The following is a 12,418-nucleotide window of genomic DNA, read 5'->3' as shown; positions in this document are numbered from 1 at the left end:
AAATCATGCACAGCATGATTTGATTAGGACTTGCTAAAAAAGCTTGGTTAGTTTGGGGTAAAAAAAAAAAAAAAAAAAAAAAGACTAATTCCTATGCCTCCAGACTTTACCGTACCTAATAAGAAAAAGTGAATTTTACTTGAGGGAGGGGGATGTATATATATAACATGAAGGCGAAATAGAGTAATAGATTTTCTTACCCAATGAAAGGTGAGGCATAATGTAAATATAAACAGAATAAGTTTTCTGTTTATACTCCAGGACAACCCCATAGAATCGGAGGAGCTTTACAAGATAGAATAGAACATCATCGTACTTAGCTGTCATGCGGGCCAGAAGCAGAATAATGGTTGCTACCAACCAATCTTGCAAACCATGAACTTCATGACAGATCATAATATATGCCACTTCTCCAATCAGATTCATGAACCCTTTTACAAATTGCTCATGATAATTACGAAATTCGACTTGCTTAGTTTGTCCAAATTTGCCCATGAAACTTGAATACTGAGAGGATCTTGCCATTACCTTGGGTTTTTTTTTTTTTTTTTTTTTGTTTTGTTTTTCCTCCCTGTGGGAGAATAACAAGTTTGTTGGGGTACTGCCCATGCATTTCGTAAGTTTTACAGAATAAATGTTTGCACCAATGCTGTGAATTTTTGAGGTTTGTTTACAGGATCCTTGTGGGCTGCCCATGAAGAAACCATGTTAAAATTATTGTAAAACCACTATAGTTGCAACCCTCTCTGACCCTATGTGACCTCTTCGAAGTACTATAATAAAATTTTAATATTTCTTTAAATCTCAAAAATACTCTCACGCGGCGCAACTTTCTATAAAGTTTCAAGAGTAATTAAAATTCAATCAACATTGATACTGGGATCAAACTTCGCCACTAGAGCCACTTCGCCACTTTTGGTGCATAATGGAAGATCTATACGTTCGTTACAGTTAATGATGACTTCAGTTAAACAGGGAAAATTTACTTCGATTTCAGATTATATGTTGAGTAGTACTATCAACATTTAATACACTTTCATCGTTTCAAAAGATTTCACTAAATTTTAAACATTGGCAAAGAAAGTGTCCCAAAGGAATCATTAAGAAAATGTACGATATTCTTTTAATACTGTTGGGGGAAAAAAGTCTATTAAGAAATGGGATACGATAGTTCAATTAGTTGTATTACTAGGTTAGAGGAATGCTCTATTTTAATGAAGTTTTCGATTAAAGAAACAACAATACTTAAAAAAAAAAAAAAAAAAAAACCGATGATGGCCCCATTTCTTAATAGACTTTTTTTTTTTTTTTTTTCCAACAGTATTATCGTACATTTTCTTAATGATTCCTTTGGGATACTTTCTTTGCCAATGTTTAAAATTTAGTGCAATCTTTTGAAACGAAAGTGGATTAAATGTTGATAGTACTACTCAATATATAATCTGAAATCGAAGTAAATTTTCTCTGTTTAACTGAAGTCATCATTAAATGCAACGAACGTATAGATCTTCCATTATGCACCAAAAGGAATACGGGAACTTTGTGCATAATACCCATCACGGCGAAGTGCCAAAAGGCTCGCAGCAGAAGATTTCTAAAAGATCACATAGGTATCTTAAGTACAAATGGTACTAGGAAAGTTTTGCAATATGACGCAACAATGAATCACAGGAAGCTGCTTGTTGCTGCATGTTGAGACATGTTCATACGTGCATAGTAGCCGCCGCGCCAAGTCGATGGGCTCAGTTATTCATTAGTAGTGAGAGTGTAAAGTGCTTGCGATGGCATCGTGGTCACGAAATGAGATAAGGACAGTTTTGCGGTATAATTTCGTGCGTGGTTTAACCATAGACCAGTACTTAGAAGAAATGACTCTTGCACTAGATGATGATTGTCCACATCGTACAACGATATTCAGGTGGTATAGAGAATTCCAAAGGGGAAATTTCACTCTGGAGGATTCTGAGAGGCCGGGAAGGCCGGGAAGGCCACGAATGTCAGTTACGGAGGAAAACGTTACTGCTGTGAGGAAAATGCTTGACGAAACAGGCGAGTGACCTACCAACAGATAGAGGATACTTTGGGCCTAAATGCACCAGCAATTCGTTCGATTCTGCAAGATCATTTGCACGTGAAGAAACTTTGTTCTCTCTGGGTGCCGCATCAACTGACTGAAGAGCAGATGACACGACGTGTGACTTGGTGCCGGGAGATGTTAAAAAAGTTTGATAAGGGACAATCTCGGTATGTGAACAACATCGTGACAGGTGACGATACTTGGCTGTACTATTACGATCTGCCGACCAAGGCTCAAAACAAAGTTTGGGTCTTTGATGATGACGGCACACCCGTAATTGTCAGAAAATCCCGATCTGTAAAGAAGAAAATGATAGCTGTATTTTTCAAATCGAGTGGAATTGTGGAACGTGTCGTTTTGGACACGCAGAAGACAGTCACAGCTAAGTGGTATACTGAACAATGCCTGCCTAAAGTCATTGGATCTATGAAGAACCTGCGGCTAAAGTCAAGAATGGACACCTGGTACCTCCATCACGATAATGCTGCAGCTCACCGCACCAAAGCCTGCACCGAATATTTGACCACGACAGGACTGAAACTTCTCGAGCACCCTCCCTACAGTCCAGACCTTGCTACCTGCGACTTTGCACTGTTCCCGCATGTGAAAATGAAGCTAAAAGGGAGGCGGTTTCCCAGTGATGAGGACCTTCTACGGGCTTGGGACAACGAGTGTGCTTTACTCCCTAGTGAAACTTGGCAGAACTGGTTTAAAGATTGGTTTCGGAGGATGGGGAGGTGTATTGAATGTAGAGGAAATTACTTTGAAAAAATTAAACAAACAAAGCTGTATTGCAAAACTTTTCTAGTACCCTTTGTATAATATAGGTACAATCAGGAAATCTAATATAATGAAGGAATAGTCCACAATACAAATACACTGTTGTGCAACACAAAAGGATTAGGTCAAATCCAGGAAATTGCTTCCACTCTGGCGTATAACGCGTCTTGTCAACAACTGAACAGAGGGGAACTAATGTCACTACTGTTGCGCGCTCTGAGAAGATCATTGAAGGAAGCATACCACGAGAGTAGAAACACCAAGTTTAGTGGAGCTGTGTAGGAACTTCCCTTGTCAGCAAGCAACTAAGAGAATCCCCAACCGGACCAGTAAACCACTGTGGATATTAGAATGCTTTGAAAAATCGTCCAGAAGCACTCATCCTGAAAGTTAGGTTGCGAGATTGTTCCCGTGAAAATTTTTACTGAGAAAAGCAACCTTCTCCACATTGGTTTGCGGAAGACGAACAAATAGTTCCTACTTCCCTTGTCATTGAGATGGTCATATTATGACAGAGAAGGTAAAGCTTCCAGGAAGCCCATCAGGGGAGCCAATAGTTCCTAGCACTGTTGTTAGTGCAACTAACATGCACTTTACAAGATCGGTAAGTAGATGCAAGCCGTTTTCTGACTGTCGCGGGACAGCTGACGTAGTAGCTGCGTTTTTGCTTTCCAACGAAGCGGAAAACTCAACCCAGAATTTTGGAATGGTTTACTCAGCACAATATAAATTGCCTTCAGTTGGTCATTAGTATTTTTTTAAACCCATTCTGAGCCTTTATCTCAGTAAAGTGTAAGTTTAGCACCAAAGTCATCTAGAAAGTGACAAAAAATTTCCACAATTTGGTTAAGTCATCATTCAACAGTCTGGATAATCACTTGGCGTGCTCTGAGAATATCAGCGGGTCTTACGCATAGGGTATTCGCCAGTGAAATAGCCAAACTGCATACGTGCCATTTCTGCAATGTGATAGCTAAATTAAAATCAACAGTTGAACAGTGTGAGCGACATACGCCTAATACAGAGGCTGTTCTTATCTGGTTATCCCACTTGTATGCCGTTTAAATTGTGCACGTCTTTGTTTACGGGTACGGACAGATTTTGTCTCATAAATGATGAATATTTGGTTATATTTTTAGTTTTCATTTAAAAATGTTTGTTCCTTAGTTTTTTCAGCACTAGTGTAGTTTAGTTTATTACTGCATACACGTGATTAAGGGGTAACAAATAGGGAACCTACTTGTATTTAAAGCATTGTTCCTTGAACCACTGTATAAGAATAAGACATTAAAAATATCTGCCGCAACAGATAACACCCAGCAATTCTTGCTTAGAACTGGCTGCAATTAATGGTCCTTCCACTTAACAATTCCAAGTAAATAGATCCTAATGTTATATCCGTCAGATGATTGCGTCAGAGCTAAAAAGGCTTCGCCACTTAACGAGCCACCAAAAGCTTCAGCTATTTGCTGTTGCGCTCATTAAAGGCATTGAGTGCTTTGGGGACCCCATTGATCCTTGCTGTGTGGAAGTAACATTATCTCTTGTCTAGCAGGCAGTGGTGACATTTGAAAGAAGTGACGACTGCCACGCCTTCTTTTGTTGAAAAGAAAAATTAATGAGGTTTCACCTATCGAGGATAGAGGTGGTTCTTGATAGCATTCGATCGGCCTTGGAACATAATGGCGGTACCAGTTGGCGACCTGGAAACCACAGTTAAGAGAAATTAGTTACTATTAAAATAATCCTGCAGAAAATATTCCATGTAGTATGCAAAGACAGAGAGAGGGAAAAAAAAAAAAAGCGAAACCATATTAAAAATTACAATATTTGTAATATTGAAACGCTGTTCAAATTAGTTAGTCTAAATATCTATTTTAAGTCTTTCGATATTTTATCCGCGATCCTTTACTTTTCGTAAGGAACTGTACATGAGCAGTTTGGATGAACTGTCATCGAAATTGAGGAACCTTGACATTGAAAGGGTCGAACAATGGACCTAATTGACAATATCCTTTGGAGAGCAAATCCTGAGTGTTTGGTACTTATTAGGAAGTGGATGAATTCTACTTGGCCATCGTAATTGACCGCTACGGGAGAATACGGTGACACTTCTAAAGTGTAATTTAGCAAAAGAGAACGCTCTCTTTGAGCCGCTGACATCTAATAATCGGCAAGAATTGTGTGTCGTGAGCTTTGCGACACCCTTTAATAGTCCTCTTGACATGTGGGGACCGGAATATTGGCAAGTGTGTTACGTAAATTGAACATTACTCATAAGAGCGTCCTTTTTAAGTGACTTATTCGGAGGGCGCAATTTTTCCTTTGGTGATTTCGTGTTATTAGAGAACAGGTCTGGGATTGTTTCGATTGCACATTGCAATATGGGATGCAATTCAAAAGAAATCATTACTTAAAAGCAGGGTGTTTTTTTTTTTTTTTTAAGAAGACTATGTTAAAACTAGTTTTAAAATGCGAATTTGTTAACATAACACTTAAAATTAACCACAGAAGATTGATTTTACTAAATGAAACTTATAAAATATTTTAATTTGTTAGTTGTTGTTGTTGTTATTTGGTTTTTAGGAGCATTAGCAACTAAGGCCATATTGCTCCGGTGCGGTGGTCATTCCCTGACCTCTCCGCATGCTCCGTATTTGGTGGTGACGGGCTCGAACCCCGGTCTAATCAAGAAGCGTGTGCTACGCACTGCTGCTCCTTCCCACCTGGCTACGGAGGCGCCAATTTGTTAGTATTTGAAGATTAAATGCACGAGGCATAATATGATATGGGTTTAAATTAACTACATAATATCTTTGTAAATACACCATAGTTTACCCATGAATTTAACCACATACGCAGTGTAAAGGCGTTTAATTTTATCTCATTATGGCTGCCTTCACAACGAAATACCAGGTATTGCACTACTTCGAATAAATAACGCTCCTCTAGTAGAGGAGACTACTGTTATTTATTCTGAAGTGGGCACCTTCACCCAGACAGTGCCATTTGCATATGGGTAAGGGATAAAACAGTCCTCTTCCATGCTTACTGCCCCTATTAGATTTGTGAAAGAAAGATAAGAAAAAGGGATAACAGAGGGAAGAAAGAAAATCTGCCGTCAGAAACAGAAAGGGGCAGTTTTCACCATCCAGTCACACTTGTACTCATTACAATTCTTTTACAACCCAATATGGTCAATCTCGCTCAGAAACACTCCGTGGAGGACCCAGTCCATGTGTAGGACAAGCCAACTCCAGGCAGCTGCCTGGAGTTGGCTTGCCCTACATGAGTTCTCAGGTCCTCCACCTCTTTAACTCTTCCATCTTTACACACGGCTTTATTTAAAAGCAAGCCGTCGCATTCTCGGGAGAGAGACCATTTGCCTGCAGCCGGCTTGGTCCCTATCACTTTTAGTCTAAGCTAGTTAGATTATTGAACCCCTAATCCCTAAGTTAGACTAGATTTTACCACCTAAGCTGCACATAAATCTTATCTACTAACCGACACAGTAGTGCGGGATAATAGCGCTGTTTTAGAAATTTCTGTTCCCCCAGTTGTAGTAGCTCTAATACCAAATTTTCTAATGAAGCTTACGTATGTTCGTAAGCTTCATAAAACCACTTCATGATGTCCTTAGTGGTACAATATTGGCGTGACTCCACTTGAATTTGCTGTATGGGGCAGATGCTTGTTTGTGTCCTGTTATATTGATTGAAAATAAACCCTACCCCTTGTCGGCAAGCCTATACCGCAATCGCATTTGGACTGCTTTGTTTTCTGCCTGCGTTTCCAGATGCGATTGTATTTCTTTTTGCACCTCTTGTACCCCCATTTCATCATAACAATACTTTAATAGTAGCCTCACTTCATACAGATGCCTTAGCACTTTCCTTCCCTAATTTTTGGAACACTGTCTTTGCTGCCTGCTTAAAATTTATCCATTCTTCCCATGTCCGGCGGTTAGACTGCGTCAACTTATGCGTTAAACTCTCAACTTTACACCAATCATCTTGCAAGAGAGTCGAGTTTAGGTACCAGGTACTTCTATCATAATCAATCGTTATACATAGCGGGAGGTTCATATTACTAATTTGTGATTTGTAACGGGACGTGAACTCTGGTTACTTTATTTACCATACTTCTTGGTGCATAAACGCGATCAATGCGTGTGCCTACTGTGTCCCTAGACCACGTTGCGCCATGTATTGGAGGATTTTGCCATCGCCATACATCTATAAGATCGTACTTCACACAGATGTTGTTTAACTCCGATGCACCCCCTTGTAGGATCACCAGTGCCCGTTTTATCTTTGACTGGGTCCAAGACGCATTTCCAGTCACCCCCAAGAACAATCCAACGGGTACCCATCATAAATGGACGTAATAATTAACCGTACCCATTCTGGAGAAGCATTTGGTGCGTACACATTAATTAACCGTACTGTATGCGAATCTAGCTTCCAGTCTATGCAGACTACCCTACCTTCTACATCGCTTTGAAGGTTACTAAACCTTCCTACAATAGGCGGTAGGATTATAATGCCCCCCCCCGCCTGGCATTTCTTTCACCGAAACTCCAAAACTTAAGCATTTAAATCTGTTTTCAAATTTCCGTATTTATAAGACGTTGTAAAGATGAACTTTCTTGATCAACGATCGTCAGTGTCGATCCACTGGCGATATTCTGGCTTATGTTACCCATCTATGGACAAATTCAATGGAAAAGTTTGGTGAAACACAAGCAGTTGCTCTTGACATCTCAAAGGATTTCGATCGTGTTTGGCATAAAGGTCTTCTAAACAAACTTCCACCTTATGGTTTGGCAACTGTTTTTTGTAATTGGTTATCCAGTTTTCTCTCTGATCGCTCACTTGAGGGTGATGGTAGATGGCTCTCTGTCTTCTAGTTTCTCCACTAATGCTGGTGTCTCCCCCCAAGGTTCAGTTCTTTCCCCCACTCTTTTCCTCTTGTATATTAATGACCTTCTTCCATTGACTGGAAATCGTATCCATAGTTTTGCCGATGATAGCACATTGCATTCCACTTTCCATTTTGAAAAACCTTGCCCTGCTCAATCAGCTTCAACTTCTCGAATATCCGCTACCAATTCCTTAAATGCCGATCTCCAGGTAATTCTCCAGTGGGGCAAAGAATTATTGATTTCAATCCTTCTAAAACTCAGTCTTGTCTTATATCTCGCAAAAATGATTCTTATGCACCTATGCTTATCTTTGGTGACACTCTGATTTCTAGGAAAAATGATATATCTCTTTTGGGGATTACCCTGACTTCTAATCTCTCTTGGCACAAGTACATTACAAATATTTCTTCCTCTGCATCTAAAAAACTTGGTTTTCTCTTTCGTTCTCGGCATTACTTTTCTTCCAAACAGCTGTTCACTCTGTACAAATCGCAAATCCGCCCTACCATGGAATATTGTTCCCACATGTGGGGCGGTGCCCCCAAAACCTCTCTCAGGCTTCTAGATTCCATTCAGAAGAGGGCAGTTAGGTTAATTAACGATTCCTCTCTAACAGAGTCTCGCCACTCGCTGTCTCATAGACGTACTGTTTCTGCTGCATGCCTTTTCTACAGATACTTCCATGGGCACTGTTCTTCTGAATTGGCTTCTATAATTCCCGCTCTCTCTTTCAAAACAGTCCGAACACGTGCTGCCAACATCCATTTACTGTCCAACTTCAAATTCACAGAACCAACTTTTCATTTTATTCGTTTATTCATTCAACTGCAGTTTTTTGAAACAACCTTCCTTCACACATATTTCCTGAAAATTACAATCTACAGAAGTTCAAGTCTAATGTCAACAAATATCTTCTTTCGTCTTCTCAACCTCCAACCCAAGCACGGTACTAAGTACTATGGTTCTAATACCTCTCTTGTTTGGGGTTTTCATTAAAAAAAACAAAAACAAAAAAAAAAAAAAAACAGAACTCTGATTCCCATCAGTAGCGTAATTCTCCAGACATGATGTTGTGTGTATGCCTGGGAAAACCCCGAACATTCAAGATACCAATAGTTATCATGCGTACAGAGCCGATTCCATAAGGGGATTTTACCTATTTCAATTGGGATACACTAAAACCATACAAGATCTTGCCAAGCTCCTGCTCTTGCCCCGCGATCCATGTACTTCGGGAGTTGCTTAACTGTTGTGTAATTCCTAATAACGTTTGCCCCACTAGATTACCTTTTTCACCCAATTTTTCCTGTCTAGTGGTATTACTTATTTAAACGCTCTGCACTCAACAACTTTTCCCGTCCTTCCCCAATTTCGAAACGGAAGTGGGTGTTTCGGAGGATTCCGAAAATTTCCGAAGGGCCGTTTCGGAATCCTCCGAACTCGACTCGACTCGCTCAGATCCTGTATGGGAACATTATCCTCCTCTACAGTTTTTCTTCTTTTTCCCCCCCTCCTTCTACACCTTTTCCTTCCCCGTCGTCCCCCTCTTCTGACCTTTTACTATTTCCTCTGTTTCCATTAAAGTGGAAATCTCTTGTCTCGTATCTAGAGACCCTTTCCCCTCTCTACTCCTGTTATTAAGTCCCCTGGTTCTCCAGGTGGGAAGGAGCAGCAGTGCGTAGCACACGCTTCTTGATTAGACCGGGGTTCGAGCCCATCACCACCAAATACGAAGGATGCGGAAAGGTCAGGGAATGACCACTGCATATTCCCGGAGCAATATGGCCTTAGCTGCTAATGCTCCTAAAAACCAAAACAACAACAAAAATATCCGAACAAAACAATATCATTGTTTTGTTCGGATATTTTTATTTTATTTTTATTTTTTTATTATTTTTTATTTTTTTGGCTGGTGCAGCATAAGTCATAGGCTTTCTTGCACCATGCGGCCATTACTAATACTAATCCCCTGGTTCTACTGAAGATACCTTTTTTTGTGGCTCCCTGTGGCTTTAAATGACCATGTTATTTCCCTCTTTCAAACTCTCAATTTCACTTTTCCTGCTCTCCTCTAATGGCATCTGTATATGATCGAGCTGAGCAGCGGCCCCACTTTGTGACTTGTTTAACCCATTTACTGCATGGTTTTTGGCAGTCGCTACTAATGTGCCCAACTTCCTTACAATTAAAACACCGCCCTTTTGTGCAATGCGCACCTAAATGGTCCGAGCTGCCACACTTCAAACATTGTTTCTCTACCCCTCTATAGTTCAGAAGTAGTCAGTTTCCCATAACATGAATAATATTGGGAACCGGCTTTCTCATTTCCATTTGCATCGTGACTTTCCCCGTATACAGCTTTGGGAAGCCCTCCCACGCATGCATATAATCTATTCTCGTAACTTTGCCGTATTCTTCTAATGAGTTTTTCAAATACATATTCGGCATTTCAATTGGATATCGTTCTATAGTTATGTATTTTCTGATACTCTCCACCAAATAGGGGTGTACCATTTGGTTTTCAAAAAGAAAACCTCTCAACAAAGTATCTCTAGTCACGCAGACCTTACAGGCTACAGTACTTGGTATTACCCCAAAGGCAGGAGAGTAAACCCCTGCAATCTCGATGAATCACACATTTTGCCAATCCCTCGATCACCTGTCTTGGTTCATACTCTGCGTCCAAAGTGAGCTACAAAGTTCTATCACGCATATAGAAACTCATTTTAAACTTGGGGATAAAAAAAAAAAAAAAAAAATCAAACGACAGTCACTTGATCCCACCCTGGGAACTTTACCAGGTTCAGCAAAAAGAATTAAAATTAACTTACAGTACCAGAAAGTTTTCCCTTAAATTTTTTTCAGAGAGTCGTCCAATAACAAAATAGCACTATTCCAAGATTACGGCTCCCATTAGTGGGTGGTTAGGTGCCCTGATAATGCACACATGCCATCACAGTTACAAAGTCATTCCACAATATGAGAGATGCCAAATGGTGTAGAGAACGATACAGGTTTAAATTAACTATATAATATTTGTGTATATTTGAGTAGATACACCATAGTTTACCCATAAATTTAACTACATATGTAGACATGTATAGTATCTTATGTAGGACGGCACCTGAACGAAAGTTCAACTCCGTCTTTGTACACTGTGATGGTTACAAAGCACTGTAACAGGCCAGAAATGTGTGTAACGTTATGTTCGTGCAGTGTGTGTGTGTTGTTTAGTTGTTTCTGGTCGTTTTGTCACCAGGCAGGCGATCACCTGGAAAGCCTGCCCAGTGTCCGTCTACACCACGGGGAGGTAGGCCACAACTGCGCAGGAACCATGGCCAACCTCAACAGTCACGTACTGAATGTCCAAAGAGGGTTTGGAGCCATTCAAAAGAACCCCGTGCCAGCAAGCCGGCAACAGCGCACGCGCGCACAAACACAATTCCCAGGAGACTGGACAGCAGAAGACGAAGAAATAAGGATGAGAATAGCATAAAGTAAAAAAATAAAATAATAATAATAAAAAAATATATATATATAAGAAGAAAAAAAATATAAATTAAAAAATATATATATATAAGAAGAAAAAAAAATAAATAAAAAATAAATAAAATCTTTATCCATTTCTTGCCCACATCTTTATGCAGTGCTGCCCAAAGTGGTCCGCAGAGAGAAAAGGTGTATTGTCAAACAGACGTAGTAATGTCATTCAATCATGATCGGCAGGAAAAAAATCTAGATATAATTCTGAATTCTGTTAAACTGGAGGTGTCAGAAGTCTCTGGTCGATGACGGTATCACTGAGCAGAGGTTTAGTTGAAGAGAGTCTTGACAAAGGATAAGTCAGAGGAGTTAAAATCATCTGTTAAAATCTTTGGGTGTTCTTGAAAGCCACAACAATTTTGTATATGACGTCATCAGGACGACGAGGCAGCACACTGTTGTATTGTGATTTATGATGTGTTTTCAGTTTCATTTCTTGAATTAACATTGAAGTTGAGAGACTTCCTGCGATTAAAAGCAGCATTGCAGAAGGTTTGAAGGGCCTGGAAATTGTTGACAGAAATGAGTATCTTCTCACCTTCGGGACACAAGTTTGGTATTGTTGCCTTAAGAGCCGATCTTAGATCCTCGTAAATAGAGCATTCAAAAAGTACGTGAGGAGAGTGTTCCGGTAGCCCACATCGACAGGAGACTGTATTGGAAAGTCTGAATTGGTAGAGTTTTGCGTTAAGCGAACCATGCCCAGTTAGTATGTAGGAGGTAAACATTGAGGGTGAAAACCATTTTCTGGTGGATGATGAGAGTAGTGCAGTTACGTCGGGAACGAAGTTTTTGGGGATAGCTCCTTTTTCGGTAGAATTCCATCTATTCTGCCAGGTGTTCACTAACAAATTCCAGCATCTGGTTCGCTCAGTTTTGGGATCAGCCTGAGGGTTAACAATGATTCCCTGAAATTCCGTAGAAATGCCTTTGCGGATGTAAAAGCAAAGCCCTCTAAACACAACATGCAGGTCAAGTGGTATGGTGCCTGCAAGAGTCTGTAAAGCTGGAGTTGATACTGTTCGGCAAACGTGAAGTAGGCTAAGGAGAAAACAACGTTGAATAGTGGATAACTTGGTTTGTACTGTTTTGAG

The sequence above is a fragment of the Mastigoproctus giganteus genome, chromosome 5 (genome assembly GCF_048544385.1).
Source record: "Mastigoproctus giganteus isolate SK-2022 chromosome 5, ASM4854438v1, whole genome shotgun sequence".
Classification (NCBI taxonomy): domain Eukaryota; kingdom Metazoa; phylum Arthropoda; class Arachnida; order Uropygi; family Thelyphonidae; genus Mastigoproctus; species Mastigoproctus giganteus.
The sequence above is the reverse complement of the archived record's forward strand: the minus strand, read 5'-3'. Positions refer to the sequence as shown.